Here is a 23,288-nt window from a genome sequence, read left to right on the forward strand (position 1 = left end):
AGCATAGGTGGTACCTTGCTCAATAGCAGTAACTGTGAGAGGGATCTTGGAGTCCTAGTGGACAACCATTTAAATAGGAGCCAGCCGTGTGCAGCAGCTGCCAAAAAAGCCAACACAGTTCTAGGCTACATAAACAGAGGAATAGAATCAAGATCATGTGAAGTGTTATAAGGCCTTGGGAAGGCCACAATTGGAATACAGCATTCAGTTTTGGCCACCACGATGTAGAAAAGATGTGGAGACCCTGGAAAGAGTGCAGAGAAGAGTAACTAAGATGATTAAAGACCTGGTGACTAGAAGGGTCACAGGAACTGGGTATGTCCAGTATAATGGAAAGAAGGACTAGGGGAGACATGATAGCAGTGTTCCAATATCTCAGGGGTTGCCACGAAGAAGAGGGAGTCAAGCTATTCTCCAAAGCACCTGAGGGTAGGACAGGAAGCAACGGGTGGAAACTAATCAAGGGGAGAAGCAATGCATGATCAAATTGAAAAGGTGCAGATGTGCACAAAAGTGTGCATGTGTGGATATGCGCGAAGGACATGCACAGACATGCGTGCATGCGCAAATGCATTGCAGAGACCTAAAGATCAGCCGCCTGGCGGGAGGCAGGGCATCCCAACACCAGCAGTGCAGCAAGAGGTACGGTCTTTTTCTTTTGTGAGCTTCTGTTTCGGCATTTGCAGGGAAAAAGAAGCTCACGAAGGAAACGCCACGGAGATCTGGCCTGGGGTCACAGGTGCCATAGGTGTCGCGTGCCATCGGTTCCCCATCACGGTTCTAGACCATGGTCTGTATGAACTCCATTCCTGAAAAGTTGCAGTGGGTCAGCCTGTCCTTTAAACAGCTGCCTTGCTGACAGCTACTTGAGAACGGACAGTATCTCAGATGCCAGAATGTCTCGATTATTTAATGCTCTCCTTTTATCCCCGTCAGTCTGGCCTGCCACCAATAAAACCCTGCTCTGAGGCTGAAAGTATCTTTTTCCATTCTCCGCTTCAAGAAAATTGGAGAAGAAATGTGTGTGTGTGTGTGTGTGTGTGTGTGTTTTATTTGAGCTGATAAATAAATAAAGGGAGACTAGTATAGATCTATTTCAAGCTATTTAGCTCTCATCAGCTAGCCATACCCTTACTGGGATTCGAACCTGGGCTGTTTTTACATGTTATGTAGTTGTGTTAGTTTCTAAGCTACAAGCTGCCCTCCCTTATCAGCTGAGCCAAGGAAATGATTAAGTGTTATCTCAAAGCACTTGGTATGCCCAAATGCAACTGCTTAATATGTAAAAACAGCCCAGGTTCGAATCCCAGTAAGGGTATGGCTAGCTGATGAGAGCTGAATAGCTTGAAATAGATCTATACTAGTCTCCCTTTATTTATTTATCAGCACAAATGCAACACACACACACACACACACACACACACACACACACGTATATGTGTGTGTGTATGTATATATGTATGTATATATGTATGTATGTATGTATGTATCTATCTATCTATCTATCTATCTATCTATCTATCTACCTACCTACCTACCTACCTACCTACCTACCTACCTACCTCATCAGCTAGCTATACCCTTACTGGGATTCGAACCTGGGCTGTATTACATATTAGGCAGTTGTATTAACCACTAAGCCACAAGGTTCTCCTCCTTTATCAGCTGAGCCAGGGAAATGATTAAGTGTTATCCCTGTCCTCCCTTCGCCCCCGTTTCCCCTCTTTTAGCAGCCATGGCCCTACCCTGCTTCATCCCCACACCTCTTTGTTCGGTCTGATTACCTTCCGCAGCAGCTGGTCCAGAATCTAGAAGGCAAGCTGACTGGAGTTTGCGGTGGCCCCCAACCAGCTGCCACTGCTGGGAAGCGGTATTCTGGCAAAGAAGCCTCCCAACCACCACCTCTTTGAGAACGGCTTTGCAAAGCAGCTCTCAAAGAGGCGGCGGCTGGCCACTGCCCGCTGGAACTCCTCTGATCGGTGAAAAAGCTGTTGCTGTCGCTGCCATGTCCTTTGCGCACGCACATCCTATGGCCCGACTTGCAAGGCAGTGGGATGTGCATGCGCAAAGAGCATGGCAGCGATGGCAACAGTTTTTTCACTGACCCGAGGACTTTTGGGTAGGCGGCGGCCAGCCACTGCCTGTTTGAGAGCTCCTTTGCAAAGTGTTGGGACCGGTTTGGGGACGTGGCCAGCCAACTATTGCTACTGGTTCATCGAACTCGGCCAAATTTCTGCCACAAGTTCAGGTGAACCGGTGCAAACCTCTTAGGAAGAATATCAGAAGAGCATACTCTGGTAGTGCCGTGAGTCTTGGACCCTTTACGCATGGCAGGAGAGAAAACTGAACCCCTTTCACAGGCGCTGTCTCCGACGTATTCTTGGCATCACCTGGCATGACAAAGTTCCAAATAGCCCAGTCTTGGAACATGCTGGAATCTCTAGCATGTTATACACTACCGAAACAGCGACGTCTACACTGTCTTGGACATGTCATGAGAATGGCCGATAGCAATAGCAGTAGACTTATATACCGCTTCATAGGCCTTTCAGGCCTCTCTAAGCGGTTTACAGAGAGTCAGCATATTGCCCCCAACAATCTGGGTCCTCATTTTACCCACCTCAGAAGGATGGAAGGCTGAGTCAACCCTGAGCCGGTGAGATTTGAACCGCTGACCTGCTGATCTAGCAGTAGCCTGCAGTGCTGCATTTAACCACTGCGCCACCTTGGCTCATCCGATGGTTGGATCCCGAAAGATCTCCTGTATGGAGAATTAGTGAAGGGAAAGCACCCCCAGAGGGAGTGCCTGCAAGAGGGTTCTAAAAGGTCTTGGGGATGGACATTAACAGCTGGGAAAACTTGACCTCTATCATTCAGCTTTGAGGCTAAAGACACAACATGTCCTTCTCCAATTCAAAGAGACACTTGTTCGGCAGGCTGAGGCAAACAGGCAATACCAGCGAAATTGGGGGTCTTGGCAGGGGACAGAATACATCTGCCCTCATTGTGGAAGAGATGGCCACTCTCAAATTGGCCTTATTAGCCACACCAGATGCTGCTTTAGGATCTCTTTCCAGAGCACGATACCATAGTCTTTTGAGACGGAAGGATGCCAATGTAATCAGAATGCGTGACCCGTCAAAACCGCGGACGACAAAATCGTGCTCGACGAAAGCGCGCATTTGACGTCATCACAGCGCGACGAAAAAAATTAAAAATTGAAATAAAAATAAAATTAAAGCAGTTAGGTAAAGGGTTAGGTTTAGGGTTAGGTTTGGGGGGGTTAGGGTAAGGTTTTCGCTTTATTTTTACATTTATCGATCAGAGCGCGATGTTTTCGTCGCGCTGTGATGACGTCAAATGCGCGCTTTCATCGAGCACGATTTTGTCGTCCGCGGTTTTGTGGTGGAACCATCAGAATGATCCTTGAGGAATGTAAAGTTCTCCACTTTGGGAGAAGTGGGGGGGGTGGAATTCTAGATTTATCTCTTTCTCAACTTCCTTCAAACTTTCTCCCGTGACATCTGTTCGTTCGTCCTTCCTTCCCAAACGCATCCGGGATTCTCTAACCTCGAATATGCGGGCGTATATTTATTTCTTCGGAATAAATTCATTTGGAGTTATTAGCAACTAAGAGTGGGGGGGAAATGGAGGGAGGGAGCGAGGGAGGGAACCGATTTTTCATTGTTAGGTCAGCGGAGCAGGAGCAAACAAGTAATAATCCGCTGTGTTGCACAAATCAAAAGGTCATTCATTAGTCATCCATATTAAACCCGAGTTGTGAAATGTTCTCTTCTGTTTAATAAAGGAGCCGGAATTAATCTTAACTTAGAAGAACAGGGCGAACACGTGATATCCCCCTCCCTCCCACCTCCTGCAGACAAATACCCGAATCTTATAATATTCACTGACAACATGTTAACACGGTGAAACAAAGAAGAAAGGTGAATGTGGGGTTTTTTTTGTGTTAAACACCTTCAAAAGAACACATACAGGTGGCTCTTGACTTACAGCGTCGCAAATTTGAATCGTCACTAAACGAACGGCTAAAAGTCTGTAGAGATTCTCCGTCATCCAGTGGTTGTCCCAAAAGTGCTTTTTCGGGAGGCAATTGGACTGTCTTGTTTTTTCTCTTGAAGGCGTTTCGCTTCTCATCCAAGAAGCTTCTTCAGCTCTGACTGGATGGTGGGGAATGGGAGGATTTATATTCCTTGCAGACAGCTGGTCCTTTGCATCCTTTTAGAGGGTCGTTGAGGCCACTTGGAGGTTTATCTGTGTCCTTAGGGTCTCCTGAGTGGTGCAAATGGTTCCTGTAGCCTGCAATTTTTTCCCTCTGGAAATCCATTCCTCCTCCCACCCCATTCCAAGGGTCTTCATCCCAAGTTGCATAGCTAAATGTCTGTAGAGATTCTCAGTCATCCAGGTCTTGGATGTCCCAAAGATGCTTTTTCAGGAGGCAACTGGACTTTCTTGTTTTTTTTCCATTTGAAGACTTTTCGCTTCTCATCCAAGAAGCTTCTTCAGCTCTGACTGGATGGTGGGAATGGGAGGATTTATATTCCTTGCAGACAGCTGGTCCTTTGCATCCTTTTAGAGGGTCGTTGAAGCACTTGGAGATTTATCTCTGTCCTCAGGGTCACCTGAGTGGTGCAAATGGTTCCTGTAGCCTGCAATTTTTTTCCTCTGGAAATCCATTCCTCCTCCCACACCATTCCAAGGGTCTTCATCCCAAATTAGCAATAGCAATAGCAATAGCAGTTCGACTTATATATTGCTTCATAGGGCTTTCATCCCTCTCTAAGCGGTTTACAGAGTCAGCAACTTGCCCCCACAGTCTGGGTCCTCATTTTACCCACCTCGGAAGGATGGAAGGCTGAGTCAACCTTGAGCCGGTGAGATTTGAACCGCCGAACTGCAGTTAGCAGTCAGCTGAAGTGGCCTGCAGTACTGCACTCTAACCACTGCGCCACCTCGGCTGTTATAATTGTATAGCTGAAAGTCTGTAGAGATTCTCAAGTCATCCAGATCTTGGTTGTCCCAAAGGTGCTTTTTTCGGGAGGCAACTGGATCTTCCGGTTTTTCTTTGACAATGTTTTTTTTTAATTTATTTTTTATTTTTTATTAACAAACATGTAAAATACACACACATACAAAACTTAGACGTACACCACATTTACACAATACAATACAAACAGGAGCTTCCTGTTCTTTCCAATAGCAATTATCAATCGATACCGCTCACCTTATATTATTTCCCCTTCTATTGTATTTCATTTGGATTTCACCTTTCTTAACCCTCTTATTTTACTCATAACTATTACTTTTTGAGTCTTGTTATATTCCTTCATTGATTCTTGTTTCTTTCCTCCATCTACCTATACCATTTATCCCATATCTGGTAGAATTCTGATTCTTTTTTTCCCCTGGATTTCTTTAGTTAGTTTGTCCATTTCAGCACAATCCATAAACCTTTCTTATTATTTCATCTTCGCTTGGAATTAATTTGTTTTTCCATTTCTGGGCAAAGGCAATCCTTGCCGCCGTAATTATATGTAGTATTAAATACTGGATTTCTTTTTTGTATTTTGCAGACATTATTCCTACTTTAAAAAAAACTTCAGGTTTCCATTCTATTTTAACCCCTGTTATTGCCTCCAGCCAATTTTTGATCCTTTTCCAAAAAAATTTAGCCTCCTCACAGGTCCAACATAAATGACCCCAGAGAAGGGGTGGGGGAGTGGCCATCATCATCCGAAGGTCATTAGTTCCTCGTAGGATCCCTGCTCTGGAGCTTGTCGGGTGTGAGTTCCTGTTGGTGAAGTTGGACCTTGAGGGTCAAGTGGGCTTGTTGTTAACGTACCTACCTCCCAACAGCATTGCAACAGCCCTCCCCTCGCTCCTCGAGTCAGTAGCCGAGCTGGCGGTAGAGTTCCCCAGGCTTATGGTGCTGGGGGATTTCAACCTGCCTTCGCTTGGTGAACACTCTGATGGGGCGCAGGAGTTCATGGCTTCCATGACAGCCATGGACTTGACCCAAGTAATTCGGGGTCCGACTCACTCAGTGGGTCACACGCTTGACCTCGTATTCCTCTCGGAGCAGTGGAGACGTGATCTAGATTTGAAGGGCATTAAGATCTTGCCCTTGTCATGGTCTGATCACTTCCTATTGAGGCTTGACTTTCGGAAGCCAATCCCCCACTGTAGGGAGGGGGAACCAATTAGGTGGTTCCGCCCCAGACGCCTGATGGACCCTATGGGATTTCAGACAGCGCTTGGAGAAATACCTGTCGCTCTCGCCCACAGTCCGGCGGAGTCCTTAGTCGCTGCTTGGAATACAGTGGCGGGGGGGGGGCTCTAGACCGGATTGCGCCTTTACGGCCTCTCCGAGGCAGCGGATCCAGGAGGGCCCCTTGGTTTACCGAGGAACTCCTGGAGATGAAGCGCCAAAAGAGACGCCTAGAGCGCCGCTGGAGGGCTAATAACTCTGAATCTAACCGAGCACTGATGAGAGCCTATATCAGGACCTCTCTCGTGGCAATACGGGCGGTGAAATGTGCACATTTTGCCGCTCTTATTGCATCCGCTGAATCGCGCCCAGCCGCCTTGTTTAGAATAGCCCGCTCCCTCTTGAAAGGGAGGGATGCGGATGACCCTTTATAAGGTAGAGCTGAGGAATTTGTTCAGTTTCTAACGGATAAAGTTGCTCGGATTCGGACGGATCTAGACTCCAATTGCACGGTACCAGCCGAGGTACCGTGGGAAGGTCTTGAGCAGATTTTATGGAGCGAGTTTCAACTTGTCGCTCCTGAGGAAGTGGACAAGGCCATGGGAGCGGTGAGTGCCTCTACTTGTATACTGGACCCGTGCCCCTCCTGGCTGGTTTCGACCCGCAGGGAGGTGACACGTGGCTGGATCCAGAGGATAGTTAACACCTCTCTTCGGGAGGGATCCTTCCTGCACCTCCTAAAGGATGCGGTGGTGAGACCCCTCCTGAAGAAACCTTCTCTGGACCCAGCCATTTTGAGTAACTATCGTGCAGTCTCCAACCTCCCCTTCGTAGGGAAGGTTGTTGAGAAAGTGGTGGCCTTTCAACTCCGACGGACCTTGGATGAAACCGATTATCTGGATTCCTTTCAGTCAGGTTTCAGGCCTGGCTACAGCATGGAAACTGCTTTGGTCGCGCTGATCGATGATCTCTGGCGAGTCAGGGATAGGGGTCACTCCTCTATCCTTGTGCTTCTTGACCTCTCAGCGGCCTTCGATACCATCGACCATGAGGAGGAAGAGGAAGAAGAAGGAGGAGGAAAGAAAGAAGAAGAGGGAGGAGGAGGAGAAAGAGGAGGAGGAGGAAAGAAAGAAAGAAGAAGAGGGAGGAACAAAAGAAAGAGGGGGAGAAGGAGGAGGAGGAAAGAAAGAGAGAAGAAAAAGAGGAGGAGGAGGAGGAGAAAAGAAAGAAGAAGAGGGAGGAGGAGAAGAAAGTGGAGGAAGAGAAGGAGGAGGAGGAGAAAGAGGAGGAGGAGAAAAAGAAGAAGAAGAGGGAGGAGGAGGAAAATAACCCCACGGAATGTGGTTTAGAACTTTATCTTTTTGTGAAATTGTATGGTCACAAGCAACCAGAAGCCTTGGGCAGCCTCTAAACAGATGGCATCCATAACTTTCTAGAGGGTTTCATCTCCAGCATGGATCAACATCCTTGATGGGTACAGCTGTTATGCTGGCCGGAAGCCAAGCGATCCGTTTTCCTTGGAAGTAACAGGAGAGAAACATTTCGGAATACGACTCTTAACCTCAACGTTGCTGGTCAGGCAAGAGAATTCTTCCTTTTTCCCGCGTTCTTGCCAGAGCAAAGTTTGGAATTGTAGAACAAGTGAGATGATGTGAGCAACTGAACTCTTTTTAGAAACTGCGGCACAACAGCCAGGACAAACTGCCTCCTAGTAAGCGAGAGCAGGTGGTCCTCAACTTATAACCTTTCATTTGGTGGCCATTCCAAATCACAACAGCGTTGACCTTGTAGGAAGTTAACACCTGCTCCTCTCCTAGGAAAATGAGATCTTTTAGAAAATATTTCCCCCTAAAAGGGAGGCAGAAAGTCAGCTCCCCTCACCTTTGTCAATGGGCCATTAAGGCCCGAGGCAGTCTACTCTACATAACAAAGATCGACACCTCCTTCAGGCAGAGCCCTGGTAGGAAATGCTCAAAGCCCTTTACCCATCTCACCACAAGGCACCTGGGAAGATTACATCACCCGGCAAGGCTCAACCAAGCCTGGGACTCAGGACAGCCTACAGAGTTGCCCCTGCATGGCCCCATGGGAGTCTTGACAACCAATCAGGACACAAGCTCATATTCAAAAGCCCAGAGAGGGTATAAAACTCAGGCGCTCTCAGCATCTCCGCCCCTTTTCCTCCCAGGAGCTCAAGCCTTGTGGTCCTCTCCATCATCAATAAACCATCTTTCCAAGCAGCCTCCATGTTTCCAGTGTCTTTCTCCCCACTTGGAACTGAACCCAGATGGAGATTTCTTCCAACAACATCCTGAATTCAATGCTGCTTTAATGTCAAGAGCCAGTTTGGTCTAATGGGGCTAGGCTAGAAGTTAAGAAACAGGGAGTTGTAGTTCTGCCTTAGGCATGAAAGCCAGCTGGGTGGCTTTGGGCCAATCACTGGGAGTCAGTGAGTTCTAGTCCTCTCTGGGTGACTTTGGACCAGTCAATCTCACTCAGCCCAACCGACCTCCCAAAGTTGTTATTGTTGTTGTGAGGGGAAAATATGAGGAGGAAGTAGCACTGTGTGTGCTTGCCACCTTGAGTTATTTGTAGCATAATAAAGGCAGGCAGGCAGGCAGGCAGGCAGGCAGGAAGGAAGGAAGGAGGGAAGGAAAGAAAGAAAGAAAGAGCAAGGAAGGAAGAGAGAAAGAAAGGTAGGAAAGAAGAAAAGAGAGAGAGGAAAGAAAGAAAAAGAGAGGGAGGGAGGAAGAAAGAAACAGAGAAAGAGAGAAAGAAAGAAAGAAAGAAAGAAAAGAAAGAAAGAGCAAAGAAGGAAGGAAGAGAGAAAGAAAGGTAGGAAGGAAGAAAAGAGAGAGAGATGGAAAGAAATAAAAAGAGAGGGGGGAGGGAAAGAGGGAGGGAGAGAGGAAGGGAGGAAGGAAGAAACAGAGAGAGAGAAGGAAAGAAAGAATGAATGAAAGAAAGAAAGAAAGAAAGAAAGAAAGAAAGAAAAGAGATATATAGAGAGAGAAAGAGAGAGGAAGGGAGGAAGGGAGGGAGGAAGAAACACAGAGAGAGGGAAGGAAGGAAGGAAGGAAAGAAAGAAAAAAAGAGGAAGGAAGGAAGGAAGGAAGGAAGGAAGGAAGGAAGGAAGGAAGGAAGGAAGGAAGGAAGGAAGGAAGGAAGGAAGGAAGGAAGGAAGGAAGGATACAAAATTTCTCAATCATACCCAATTCTGATTGGAATAAATATAATGCTAAACTGGAATATTTTGAACTGCTAAGTAGGGAAAAGCAATTCTGGCCACCAATTCAGGACAGATATCACCAAAACTGGCTTTACACATCCTTTCTTATGGAATTCTTATGGAGGTCATCCTTTCCTGTCCTAGTCTTCAAAAATTGAGTATGTATGTATGTATGTATGTATGTATGTATGTAACACACTAAGCATAAATTCATCATTGTATCCCAGCAGGAAGAGCATCAAAATACCCCAGTTAGATGTAAGTACTTGTTATATTCTCTCTCCCAGCTGGATGTACATATGTTTTAATTCTGAAATTATCCGCATGATTTCCCTTTTCTGCCCTTTTCTTTTCCAAGAACTTCCCTTGGGTGGCTTTCTATTTTAGTTTGAAAATCCAAGGTCTGAATCTCGGTGTTCTTCCGATGGATGCATCTTGTTCCCAACAGGTCCATAGATTACATTTTAATTCTTCGGCATATCAATATTTAATTGCCTTTGGCAGACGCATTTTGCCTCAAACTTTGGCTGCATCCCTCAAGCTGATTGGAAGGGCGCATCGCGGGAACAGTTGTGTTCGCGATAATTATTTTGCACACCCAGGGTTTTCCATTCTGGTAAAGCAGATTTTGTCTTTCTTTCTTTTCTTTTTCTTCTTTCAGCCTTTTTTTTTTCATTTTTCTTTCAGCATTTTCTCCGATTAAACCCCTTGAAATTGTGTCTATGCTCACCCAACCTTAATTCTAAAGAACAATTGTGTGGATGTATGTTACCCTGGAGATTAATTGAACTTTGAACTAGTGAGCCAACGTTATAGAATACAAAATAACAGAGTTGGAAGGGACCTTGGAGGTCCTCTAGTCCAACCCCCTGCATAGACAGGAAACCCTGTAACATTCCGACAAATGGCTATCCAATTTTCTTCTTCTTCTTCTTCTTCTTCTTCTTCTTCTTCTTCTTCTTCTTCTTCTTCTTCTTCTTCTTCTTCTTCTTCTTCCTCCTCCTCCTCTTCCTTCTCCTCCTCCTCCTCCCCTTCTCCTTCTTCTTCTTCTTCTTCTTCTTCTTCTTCTTCTTCTTCTTCTTCTTCTTCTTCTTCTTCTTCTTCTTCTTCTTTTCATTAAAGTAGACATACCCAGTTCCTGCAACCGTTCTTCATATGTTTTAGCCTCCAGTCCCCTAATCACCTTTGTGCACTCTTTCTAGAGTCTCCACATCTTTTCCACATCGACCAAAACTGAATGCAGTATTCCAGTATTTCTTATACAGTAATTAACACGCTCTGATGCTAAGGAGTTCTACTCCCCCTCCCCACCTGAAAAGAACTCTGTTCCAACTGCCACTTCTCTCACATTCTGTTACCTCAGTTCAAACTGGCAGATGTTCCACTCTTTCATTCAGCAGTGGTCTGAGGCTCCTTACAGTACTAAAAATCGGTATCTCACCAAAATAGACTAGATACCTACAAAAAAGGGGTAGACAAAGAAAAACTGATGTTTGTACAGGTAGTCCTCAACTTACAACTGTTATTGAGCCCAAAATTTCTGTTGCTGAGTGAGACAGTTGTTAAGTGAATTTCGCCCAATTTTACAACCTTTCTTGCCACAGCTGTTAAGCAAATCACTGCAATTGCTAAATTTGTAACCCGGTTGTTAAGTGAATCTGGCTTCCCCATTCACATCGCTTGTCAGACAGTCACAAGCGAGGATCACGCCACACACACACACACACACACACACACACACACACGGGACACTGCAATGGTCTCAAATATGAGTTGGTGGCCAAGCGTGTGACTTTTGATCAGGTGACCATTGGGATATCACAACAGTCGTAAGTGTGAAAGGCGCTCATAAGTCACTTTTCTCAGTGCCGTTGTAACTTCAGATGGTTACTAAATGAACTGCTGGTTGAGGATTACCCGTACTAGTAGAACAGTCACACAGGAACAGATCATATGGAAGAAGACTTGGAAAAGTGACAGCAATAAACAACTGAGAATTGGTTCTTTCCAGAAAAGCAACAAGGAAAACTACGTCTAATTTTCTTTATTGTTGATCTTGGCTTCAAGAGAGAGAGAGACAGACAGACAGACAGATAGATGACAGAGAAAGAGACAGAGACAGAGAAAGAGAGAGACAGAGAAAGAGAGACAGACAGACAGAGAGACAAAGAGAAAGAGAGAGAGATAGAAAGAGACAGACAGACAGAGACAGAGAGAGATAGAAAGAGAAAGAGAGAGATAGAAAGAGAAAGAGAGAGATAGAAAGAGAAAGAGAGAGAGAGATAGAAAGAGAGAAAGACAGAGAGACAGAAAGAGAGAGAGAGAAAGAGAGATACACAGAGAGAGAGAGAAAGAGACAGAGAGAGACAAAGAGACACAGAGAGAGAGAAAGAGACACACAGAGAGAGAGAGAAAGAGAGAGAGAAAGACAGAGACAGACAGACACAGAGAAAGAGAGAGAAACAGAGAGAGAGATAGAGAGAGGAAGAAAGAGACAGATACAGAGACACAGACAGACACAGAGAAAGAGACACAGAGAGAAAGAGACACATAGAGAGAGAGACACATAGAGAGAGAGAGAGGGATATGAATATATTTTTCCTTTGCAATATTTCCTGCTTAATTGCAATCCTGCCTCAATCTTTTAAAAAAATGGCCCAACTGTCATCTTCTTTCTATTTAATGTTCCTATTCATTTGCTCAATATGAAGACACATAATTTCGCTAATAAATCTGATCTATCTGTGAGTGTAGAGAGTAACTATTTCTAATTAGTTTGATCAAAGATTCCTTCTGTCGTGGGTGAATAATAGGAGCAAGCCTAATTAAAAAAAAATCTAAAACATTTTGAGGCAGCAGGGTTACAGCGGGGTAAGAAGGAATATTTGCAAGGACGGCCGATGTTTCTAATATTATATGAACGTCAGATGCCTCATCTACCCTCTAAGGAATAAGTCTGTTTTCTGAATTCTGTTCCCATTCTTAAACCATAAAAGAATTCAGTTGATGATCGAAGTAAAGTTATCTTGACTCCTGTGGACCCTTGTCTACTTTTCAATGGATTAGCTATAATATGATAGCAATAGCACTTAGATTTATATATCACTTTACATTAATTTACGGCCCTCTCTAAGCAGTTTACAATCATGATTTTGCAGATGAAGACTTTTCTTTAAAAGGGCTTCCTCATTTGCACACCTGCTCTGGAAACGTGTCTCTTTGGTTTGGAGTAGAGGTGGATTCCTAACGGTTCGGACCGGTTCGGCTGAGTAGGTAGTAATTCAGCTGGCCACGCCCCTCTACTGGTTCCATTGGCGGTGCTGCAGGCGGCCCCATCTTGTTTCTTTTTTCACTACCGTATTTTTTGGAGTATAAGACGCACCTCTTTTTCCCTCAAAAAAGAGGCTGAAAAATCTGGGTGCTTCTTATATGCTGTATTCAGTGTATAAGAAGCACCCAGATTTTTCAGCCTCTTTTTTGAGGGAAAAAGAGGTGCGTCTTATACTCCAAAAAATACGGTAGTGAAAAAAACCAAGATGGGGGCGCCTGTAGCCTCCCGAAACCCCGCCCCTTCACCAAAATGGCCGTGCATAGCCTTTAGGAGGCCTTCAGAGTGCTCCTGGGGGCTGGGGAGGGCAGAAATGAGCAAAAGATGGGCCGCACCCCCCTGTACATGTATTTTCCATATGCACCCCACCACCCCTATATGCACAGCAGAGACCCAAAAATCAGCTGGCCAGCAGGAGGCGCACGTGCATGCATGAGGAATTGTGCTTGGGTGATGGCTCGTCTGTCATAGGTTCGCCATCACCGTGGCATGACAAAACCGCGCTCGACTAAGCCGCGCCCGATTAAACCGCGTCGCTGATGTCATCAACAGGGCGACAACAGCGAGCGCGGAGAAAGAAGGGCGCTTTAAATAGTGCTTTGAAAGCAAGCCGATTCAACTTAAGGTAAGGGTTAAGTTTAGGGTTAGCTTTAGGGTTAGGTTTAGGGTTAGGTTAAGGGTTAGGTTTAGGGTTAGGTTAAGGGTTAGGGTTAAGTTAAGGGTTAGGATTAGGTTTAGGGTTACGTTAAGGGTTAGGTTTAGGGTTAGGTTAAGGGTTAGGTTTAGGGTTATGTTTAGGATTAGGTTTAGGGGGTTAGGTTTAGGTTTAGGGGTTAATTTTAGGTTTAGTGTTTACAGCGTGCTTCTGTCTCCGCGCTGTTGTCGCCCTGTTGATGACGTCAGCTACGCGGTTTCGTGGAGCGCAGTTTATCGAACGCGGTTTTGTGGTGGAACCCGCCATCACGGATATAGGGTTTCCTGTCCGAGCAGGGGGTTGGACTAGAAGACCTCCAAGGTTCCTTCAAATTCTCTGATTCTACTCTACTCCACTCCACTCCACTCCACTCTACTCTATTCTACTCCACTCTACTCTACTCGATTCTATTCCTTACCCTGATTTTGGAAAAGCAGAGACGTTATCGATACCTCGCCAAGGAGGCTTATCTTAACACTCAGAGTCCTGCAGATTGTCACAGGAACTGAAAAAGAAGGAACCATATTATTATTTTTTTACAAAAAAAGGGGAAGCTTACCCTCTTTCAAAAAAACCCAATTCCACTTCCCCATTCATTGACTTAGTAGTTTTTTGAGTGCCCTGGGCCACTTCTGCTACATCCAGCTGAGACAATGAATAAAGGAAACACTAAAAGGAACCGTTCCCCTTTCTAGTGTATTGTTCACAATTAGGCCCACTTAAGTTGTTTTTTTTCCAAAAAGTTAAGTGCAGCAATTGAACTCCACTTTGTAATATGACTTTTCACATCCCGGAGGAGTTTATTGTCTAGCCCAGAGAAATCAGTCATCTTCTAGAAATACGAAGATAGTTCAATCTGTTTTTCAACCCCGGGTCATCCCATGGAGCAGGGGAGGGTCTTTGGCTGATTTTGGACACTGCTACTCAGCAGCTGAAGACCGACGAGTTAGTATTTTACCATCAAGGAGTTCAGAGATGTAGGCAAGGGTAGGAAGTTGAAAATACATTCAAAAGGCAGAGCATCGCAAAAAAATAATAATAATCACAGACTATATGAAATACATGCAACTGTACTTTCAAAGAAGGGACACGGTGGCTCAGTGGCTAAGACGCTGAGCTTGTTGATCAGAAAGGTCAGCAGTTCAGAGGTTCAAATCCAGAGGTGGGTTGCATCATCCAGGACTAAAGTTGTTCTAAAGTATTTTTTTTTCCAAGAAGCAACTGGACTTTCTGGTTTTTCTTTGAAGACTTTGAAGAAGCTTCTTCAGCTCTGAATGGCTGGTGGTCCTTTCAACACAGTCCTTTCCACAGTTCCAAGAAAGCTTGCACCACTCAGGTGACTCTGATGAAACAGATAAACCTCCAAATGCTTCAAAGGTAAAGGTAAAAGTTCCCCTCGCACATATCTGCTAGTCGTTTCCGACTCTAGGGGGTGGTGTTCATCTCCATTTGAAAGCCGAAGAGCCAGCGCTGCCTGAAGACGTCTCCGTGGTCATGTGGCCGGCATGACTCAATGCCGAAGGTGCACAAAATGCTTTTCCCTTCCCACTAAAGGTGGTTCCTATTTTTCTACTTGCATTTTTTACATGCTTTCGAACTGCTAGGTTGGCAGAAGCTGGGAGAAGTCACAGGAGCTCACTCTGTTACGGGGCAGTAGGGATTCGAACCGCCGAACTGCCGACCTTTCTGATCAACAAACTCAGTGTCTTAGCCACTGAGCCACCACGTCTCTCTCCAAGTGCTTCAACAGCCCTCTAAAAGGATGCAAATGACCAGCTGTCTGCAAGGAGCATCAGTCCTCCCATTCCCCACCATCCAGTCAGAGCTGAAGAAGCTTCTTGGATGAGAAGCGAAACCTCTTCAAAGAAAAATCAGAAAGTCCAGTTGCCTCTTGAAAAAAACACCTTTGGGATTTCTGTTGACTGTAACTTTCCCATTGATGGGTGGGTTCCTGCCAGTTCTAACCTTTTCTATAGAAGAGGTTCCACAAATCTACAGTGCTGTTTAGAACCGGTTTCAGCTCCCTCCTCCCCACCCATCCGCACATCATCAAGATGAAGAGCGAGAGGAGGAATTCTGGGAGTTGAAGTCCACAAGTCTTAAAACTGTCAAGTTTGAACACCCATGGGGTTTGTTTTTTTTCTAAAGAGTTAGGGGTGCAAAGGTCTTGTAACTCGACAGCTTTAAGACTTGTGTGCTTCAAATGCCAGAGTTCCTGAGCCAACATGACTGGAGGAGGAATTCTGGGAGTTGAAGTCCACAAGTCTTAAAACTGTCAAGTTTGAACACCCATGGGGTTTGTTTTTTTCTAAAGAGTTAGGGGTGCAAAGGTCTTGTAACTCGACAGCTTTAAGACTTGTGTGCTTCAAATGCCAGAGTTTCTGAGCCAACATTTTGGTTGCTAAGCAAGAGCGTTGTTGAGTGAGTTTCACCACATTTTACAAGTTGGCCACTCCCACCCGGTCACATGGCCAGCAAGCCACTCCCACAAAGCAGGCCACACCTACAGAAGAGGTTCTAAAAAAAATTGAAACCCACCACTGGTTCATTGGCATTTGGTATTGGTATTTGGTATTTATTCGATTTGTAAGCCGCCCTTTCCCCGAAGGGACTCAGGGCGGCTGAACAAAAACCAGGGGAAGGGGAAAAACAAATACAGAAAGTAAGACAAACAGGACAGTGATACAACAGTTTAAAAAAGCACAGCAAACACAACAAATTCGAGTAACTCAACCTCAGGCTTGCTGGGACAGCCAGGCCTTAACGGCTGTCCGGAAGGCCTGAAGGGTGGCGAGGATCTGAATCTCCACGGGGAGCTCGTTCCAAAGGGCCGGAGCAGCCACAGAGAAGGCTCTCCTCCGGGTGGTCGACAGCCGGCATTGGCCGGCAGATGGAATTCGGAGGAGGCCTAATCTGTGGGATCTAATGGGTCTGTGGGAGGTAATTGGCAGGAGGCGGTCTCTCAAGTACCCAGGTCCAATACCATGTAGGGCTTTATAAGTAATAACTAGCACCTTGAAGCGTATCTGGAGACCAATAGGCAACCAGTGCAGCTCGCGGAGGATAGATGTGACGTGGGTGTACCTTGGCGCACCCACAATCGCTCGCGCGGCTGCATTCTGGACCAGCTGAAGTCTCCGAACACTCTTCAAGGGCTGCCCCATGTAGAGCGCATTGCAGTAGTCCAGTCTTGAGGTCACAAGGGCATGAGTGACTGTTGTAAGATCCTCCCGGTTCAGGTAGGGACGCAATTGGTGCACCAGGCGAACCCGGGCAAATGCCCCCCTGGTCACAGCCGACAAATGGTATTCTAAAGTCAGCTGTGGGTCCAGGAGGACTCCCAAATTGCGAACCCTGTCTGAGGGGCGTATAATTTCACCCCCCCCCCCAGCCTGAGAGATGGGATACCTTGCCAATTTGTGGGAGGAAAAAAACACAAGCCACTCGGTCTTGTCAGGATTGAGAGCCATCTTGTTAACCCCCATCCAGACCCTCACATCCTCCAGGCCCTGACACATCACGTCACATTTCTCTTGTCACCTTTAAATGTGGTCCCAGATGTCTTCAGTTTTTAACTACTGTGTATGCAGCCTTTTATCTTTTACATTGACACAGAATAAACATCTGGTCTCCATTTGAAATGATTTCACTTTAGGTTAATTAAAGGAAGGAGAGATTATCAAACTTTGAGATGGGGACTCCTTCCCCCCTCCCCTACGAATTCTTGATAAAACTGCTTTAGAAGCTGGAAGAATAGGAAGGATCGCTGTTCGAGGGCTGCAAATGGCTTTGGTTTGCCCAATTCTAAATCCCAAATATTCTTCCCTCTTCCTCCACTATTAGAGCATGGGAGATACGGAGAGAAAAAGGCAGATTATTGTTATTATTATATGTACTTGAGAGACCGCCTGCTGCCAATTACCTCCAATAGACCGATTAAATCCCACAGATTGGGCCTCCTCCGAATTCCATCTGCCGGCCAGTGTCGACTGGCGACTACCCGGAGGAGAGCCTTCTCTGTGGCTGCTCCGACCCTCTGGAACGAACTCCCCACGGAGATTCAAACCCTCACCACCCTCCAGGCCTTCCGCAAAGCCCTTAAAACCTGGCTGTTCCGACAGGCCTGGGGCTAAAGAGCTTTTGCCCCCCCCCTCCTCGAATGGTATGACTGTTGTGTGTTTTTTAAATTATGTATTGCTATGTTTCGTCTTTTATTTTCTGTCTGTACCCCCCTTCCCTGATTTGAATTGTGAGCCGCCCTGAGTCCCCTTTGGGGAAAAGGGCGGCATATAAATGAAATGAAATCAAATCAAATCAATCAAATCGCATCCAGAAAGCACACACAGGTAACCGATTCAGCAGGATGCAATAAGCCCTTTTTTGAAAAAAAAAATTTTTTTGTTAAACAGGTTTCTTTTTTAAAAGACAAGAAATATATTTTTTGCAATTTCCTTCTGTACATTTCCACCTCCGTATACATCCATTGCAGGGGTGGGTTCCTGCCAGTTCTAACCCCCCCCACCCCCCAAAAAAAGTTTCGATATTTAGATCCGAATAAAAAGTGGCTGTTTAAACAAACAACGAAAGACTCAAACAAAAAAACTTTTTAGGAAGCGGTGGCACCAATTGGGAAACGACTGGGAGACACCGAGTTAAAGTTGAGATCAAGTACATCAATCCAAATAGTCTCCTAACTCCCCGTTGTGGCTTTTAAATCACCCAAAGGCACAGCTTGTGGTGAAGAACCTCAAGTCAAACTTTAGTGCTAGCAATATAATGCAATAAAAAAAGTATTACGTTAGGAAGGAATGCTAAGCAGCTTGAGAGCTAGATCAAGCCAACAGCCTTGAAGAGGGATTTGGAAACACATTGGAAAAGCAAAACAAAATATATTGATTAAGAGCAATGCTGGTTCTTTCCATTTCAAAGACATGAGGGGGCTTGGAGGTCCTTCAAGCTTGATTGATTTCTCTGTTTCTTCATCTCTCTTCTTCTTTTAGCAACAGTCGCCATGCAGCAGGAGAGTTGTCTTCCGTTGAAGGCGATCGCTACCCATGAGAGTAGAGTAGAGTAGAGTAGAGTAGAGTAGAGTAGAATAGAATAGAATAGAATAGAATAGAATAGAATAGAATAGATAGAAAGTAGAGTAGGGAGTGAAGTGAAGTGGAATGGAGTGGAGTGGAGTGGAGTGGAGTGGAGTGGAGTGGAGTGGAGTAGAGTAGAGTAGAGTAGAGTAGAGTAGAGTAGAGTAGAGTAGAGTAGAGTAGAGTAGAGTAGAGTAGAATAGAATAGAATAGAATATAGAGTAGGGAATTGAGTGAAGTGGAATGGAGTAGAGTAGAGTAGAGTAGAATAGAATAGAAAGTAGAGTAGGGAATGGAGTGAAGTGGAATGTAATAGAATAGAATAGAATAGAATAGAATAGAATAGAATAGAATAGAATAGAATAGAATAGAATAGAATGTGGAGTAGGGAGTGGAGTAGAGTAGAGTACAGTAGAGTAGAGTAGAATAGAATAGAATAGAATGTGGAGTAGGGAGTGGAGTAGAGTAGAGTACAGTAGAGTAGAGTAGAATAGAATAGAATAGAATGTGGAGTAGGGAGTGGAGTGAAGTGGAGTGGAGTGGAGTGGAGTAGAGTAGAGTAGAGTGGAGTGGAGTGGAGTGGAGTGGAGTGGAGTGGAGTGGAGTGGAGTGGAGTGGAGTGGAGTGGAGCGGGAGCGGGAGCGGGGCGGGGCGGGGCGGGGCGGGGCAGAGCAGAGCAGAGCAGAGCAGAGCAGAATAGAATAGAATAGAATAGAATAGAAAGTAGAGTAGGGAATGGAGTGAAGTGGAATGGAATAGAATAGAATAGAATAGGAATAGAATAGTGGGGTCTTGTCTAGGCAGTCTCTGAGAACTGGACGTGATTGAATAGAATAGAAGAAGGAAACATGTCATAAATTGGCAAAGGAGGCTCTCTAAAAAGACCAATCCTTCCATAGATGTCGCACTGGGAGATCTATCAGTAATTCAAGTCAGATCTCTTAATTGCTTTTCTGTTCAAATCAGTGATGGGTTGCAGGTGGTACGTCCTGGTACGGGCGTACCGGAGCATGTCCAGAGCACCGGGTGCCATTCTGGTATGGTGTTCTGGTACGGTGCTCCGGAGGGCCCATCTCCCTGCCCACACTCCTTACCTGTCTTTAAAGTCTTCGGCGCTTCCGCGCACGTGCACGGCGCATACAGCACCTGCACGACTCTCTGCCAAGCAGCTGGAGCATTGTGGAGGCTCACGGAGGCTCATGGAGGCGTCGCTGGATGGTAAGATGCATGCGTGCACTGCACGCATTCATGTGGAGGATGCCAGGACCCGTCCGGAACCCACCACTGGTTCAAATGCAGTAGACATATAAGAAAAAAGGGAAATTAATAGCGGTAGTAACCAAGTCCCCTGTTTTTGCTGTTAAATCTCCCATTATTTGGTATGCAGCTTCCAAAACTTTGAGCCTCTCAGATACGGTTTTCCCTACCAGATGAGTAGGAACATCTGTCCGTTGACTACATCAGAATTACACTCTTGTTTCTTCGGGTATTGTTTTTATTGGTTCGGTATCCTGAGTTAATATGACAAGTCTATTATTGCTCAGAGAGCTGTGATGAATTGCGCGAGGACGGCTTGTTGGTACGTTTGCAAACGGTGTACTCCTTTTGTTTTTAAATGCCCTGCTTGATCTCCCGTCATTTGCAAGGGAATATGAAAAGAAATGTTGCAAGCAAACTAATCTACGGTGGGGTGTTACGACTCCTTTTCATTCGTGTCAGAAATTAACTGCAACATGGGCAAATAACAGCGCAAGACAAAATCAATTACTCCAGAAAGCTAAGTAAAAATGGGCTAGAATGGCTCTTGCTATGTTTCGCTCCGTGGAAACTGAGTGTAAGCCAGCACCACTAAGACGCCACACAGCAGAATTGGGTTTGAGGCTGATCTAAAAATGTCCTGGGCATCCAAGTAACAAAACCAGGAGGAGGAGGAGGAGGAGGAGGAGGAGGAGGAGGAGGAGGAGGAGGAGGAGGAGGAGGAGGAGGAGGAGGAAGTGGTGGTGGTGGTGGTGGTGGTGGTGGTGGTGGTGGTGGAGGAGGAGGAGGAGGAGGAGGTGGTGGTGGTGGTGGTGGTGGTGGAGGAGGAGGAGGAGGAGGAGGAGGAGGAGGAGGAGGAAGTAACAAAATCAGGAGGAGGAGGAGGTGGTGGTGGTGGAGAAGGAGGAGGAAGAGGAAGAGGAAGTAACAAAATAAGGAGGAGGAAGAAGAAGTGGAAGAGGAAGAGGAAGAAGAAGTAACAAAATCAGGAGGAGGAGGAGGTGGTGGTGGTGGTGGAGGAGGAGGAGGAAGAGGAAGAAGAAGTAACAAAATCAGGAGGAGGAGGAAGAAGAAGAGGAAGAAGTAACAAAATCAGGAGGAGGAAGAAGAAGAAGAGGAAGAAGAAGTAACAAAATCAGGAGGAGGAGGAGGAGGAAGAGGAGGAGGAGGAAGAGGAAGAGGAAGTAACAAAATCAGGAGGAGGAGGAAGAAGAAGAAGAAGAAGAGGAGGAGGAAGAAGAAGAGGAAGAAGTAACAAAATCAGGAGGAGGAGGAGGAGGAGGAGGAAGAAGAAGAAGAAGAAGAAGAAGAAGAAGAAGAAGAAGAAGAAGAAGAAGAAGAAGAAGAAGAAGAAGAAGAAGAAGAAGAAGAAGAAGAAACAAAATCAGGAGGAGGAGGAGGAGGAAACAAAATCAGGAGAAGGAGGAGGGGGAAACAGAGGGAGGATAAGGAGACAGAGGGAAGAGAAGAAGGAGAGAAGACTGAGAAGGAGGGAGAAGGAGGAGGAAATAGATTGAGAAAGAGGAAAGAGGAGGGGGGAGACAGAAGGAGGAAGAGGAGGGGGAGGAGAGACAGAGGGAGAGGGAGGAGAAAGAGGAGAGAAAGAGGAGCAGGAGACAGAGGGAAGAGGAGGAGCAGAGGAAATAGGGGAGGAAGAGAAAAAGGGGGAGGAGGCAATAGTGGGAGAAAGAGGAGGGAGGAGGAAGGGAGACAGAAGGAGAAGGAGGAGGAGATAGAGGGAGAAAGAGGAAAGAGGAGGGGGAGGAGACAGAGGAAAGAAGAAGAGCGGAGGAAACGGGAGGAGGAGGAGAGAGGGAGAAAGAGGAGGGGGAAGGAGGAAGTGGAAGAGGCGGAGGAGGAGACAGAAGGAGAAGGAGTAGGAGGAGAGAGGAGGAAGGGGGAAACAAGAGACTTCCTGCAAACCTTGTACAGTCATGAGAATCACCATGAAAACATTTCAATAATCCTAACCATGACATGGAGAGTTGGAAAACTGGTTTCTAAAAGTAATTGATCAAGAATATTCCTTGGACAATAATGTTAAGAATAAGCAGATTTTACTCAGTCGATTCCCTTTTTCATTGCACCATATGAATGCCCTCGATTCTACCTGTCTTCCTGCCTGACTCCCTGCCTGCCTATTGTCAGGTAGGTGCTGAATGCACCAAGGGAAGCCGAGGTGGCGCAGTGGTTAGGGTGCAGTACTGCAGGCCACTTCAGCTGACTGCTAGCTGCAGTTCGGCGGTTCAAATCTCACCGGCTCAAGGTTGACTCAGCCTTCCATCCTTCCGAGGTGGGTGAAATGACGACCTGGATTGTTGGGGGCAATATGCTGACTCTCTAAACCGCTTAGAGAGGGCTGAAAGCCCTATGAAGCGGTATATAAGTCTAACGGCTATTGCTAACTGCTATAAGGAAAGCACCATACAAGAACTGCGTCTCGTATTTTCTCTACTTCGCTCCTAGCTTTTAGTTTGAGTAGCTCTGGTCCGTTTTCCACTAGACAGCTTCCCCCAGATTTTAAGATGTTGACAGATCTGTTCACTATTGCATGGTTTTGCTCGGAGCTCGGCGAATTTTTAATTTGACGTACGAATAAAGTGTGCTGGTCACTACCATTCTTGGAACTTTCCACCTTAGTTTATAGAAACTTCTCCCAAGCTGGGTAGCTTGTAAAGCCTGTTTAAACTACTCTGAGGAGTGGACAACCTGGAGAATCAAATCCAACAGAAGCCGAGTTAGCCCAATATAGATCTGTGTGGCTTTTTATTTTACGCAATCATCTCTTGGATCCGTTTAGTTTACTCACTGATTAAACATCTTTGGGGATTTATAGGGTCGGCTGACTGCGTCTCAAGGAGAATGCTTTTTATTTTTCAAGTTGCGGCAAAAAAAGAAGAGAAGAAGATGAATAACTTTTCTTAAGTGAACATTGGAAGCCATTGGAAGGAAATGTGCAACATTATTTGCTGCTTTCTCTTTTATTTGAATATCATCTTATTTTTTAGCCATGCTAATTGATGATGATGATGATGATGATGATAGTTTGCTAGACATATCATGCAGATTCTTTATTATCCCGCGATCGAAATGCCTTGGTAGACATTAAAATTGAATGCCACTTCCTTCGGCTGAAAAGTAAATGAGAAGCTGCCAGAAGAAATTGTGGAGGTCTTGATAATTTGGCTCCATTTTGCAATAATTCACTCTCCCGGTTCTCTCACTGTTGAAAAGTGCCTGAAGGTTTTCAAAGAATCCCCATTCTGAAAACACCACCAGCCTTCCTTCATCTAATGAAAGGAAGGAGAGAGAAATGTGAGCTATTTCAGACTTCAAGGTAAGGGAATGGTGTCAGTGTACTTCACAGCTGCAAATGGGACTTCAGTCTGGTTCGCTCTGTTTCATCCTTTCCCTTGTCATCACGGAGGCTCAGATGAAAGTAATTCCAAAAGTTTCATTTCTCCCCTTTG

Source organism: Thamnophis sirtalis, unplaced genomic scaffold (assembly GCF_051295495.1).
Source record: "Thamnophis sirtalis isolate CommonGarterSnake01/CBP01778 unplaced genomic scaffold, rThaSir2_p1.2 scaffold_10, whole genome shotgun sequence".
Classification (NCBI taxonomy): domain Eukaryota; kingdom Metazoa; phylum Chordata; class Lepidosauria; order Squamata; family Natricidae; genus Thamnophis; species Thamnophis sirtalis.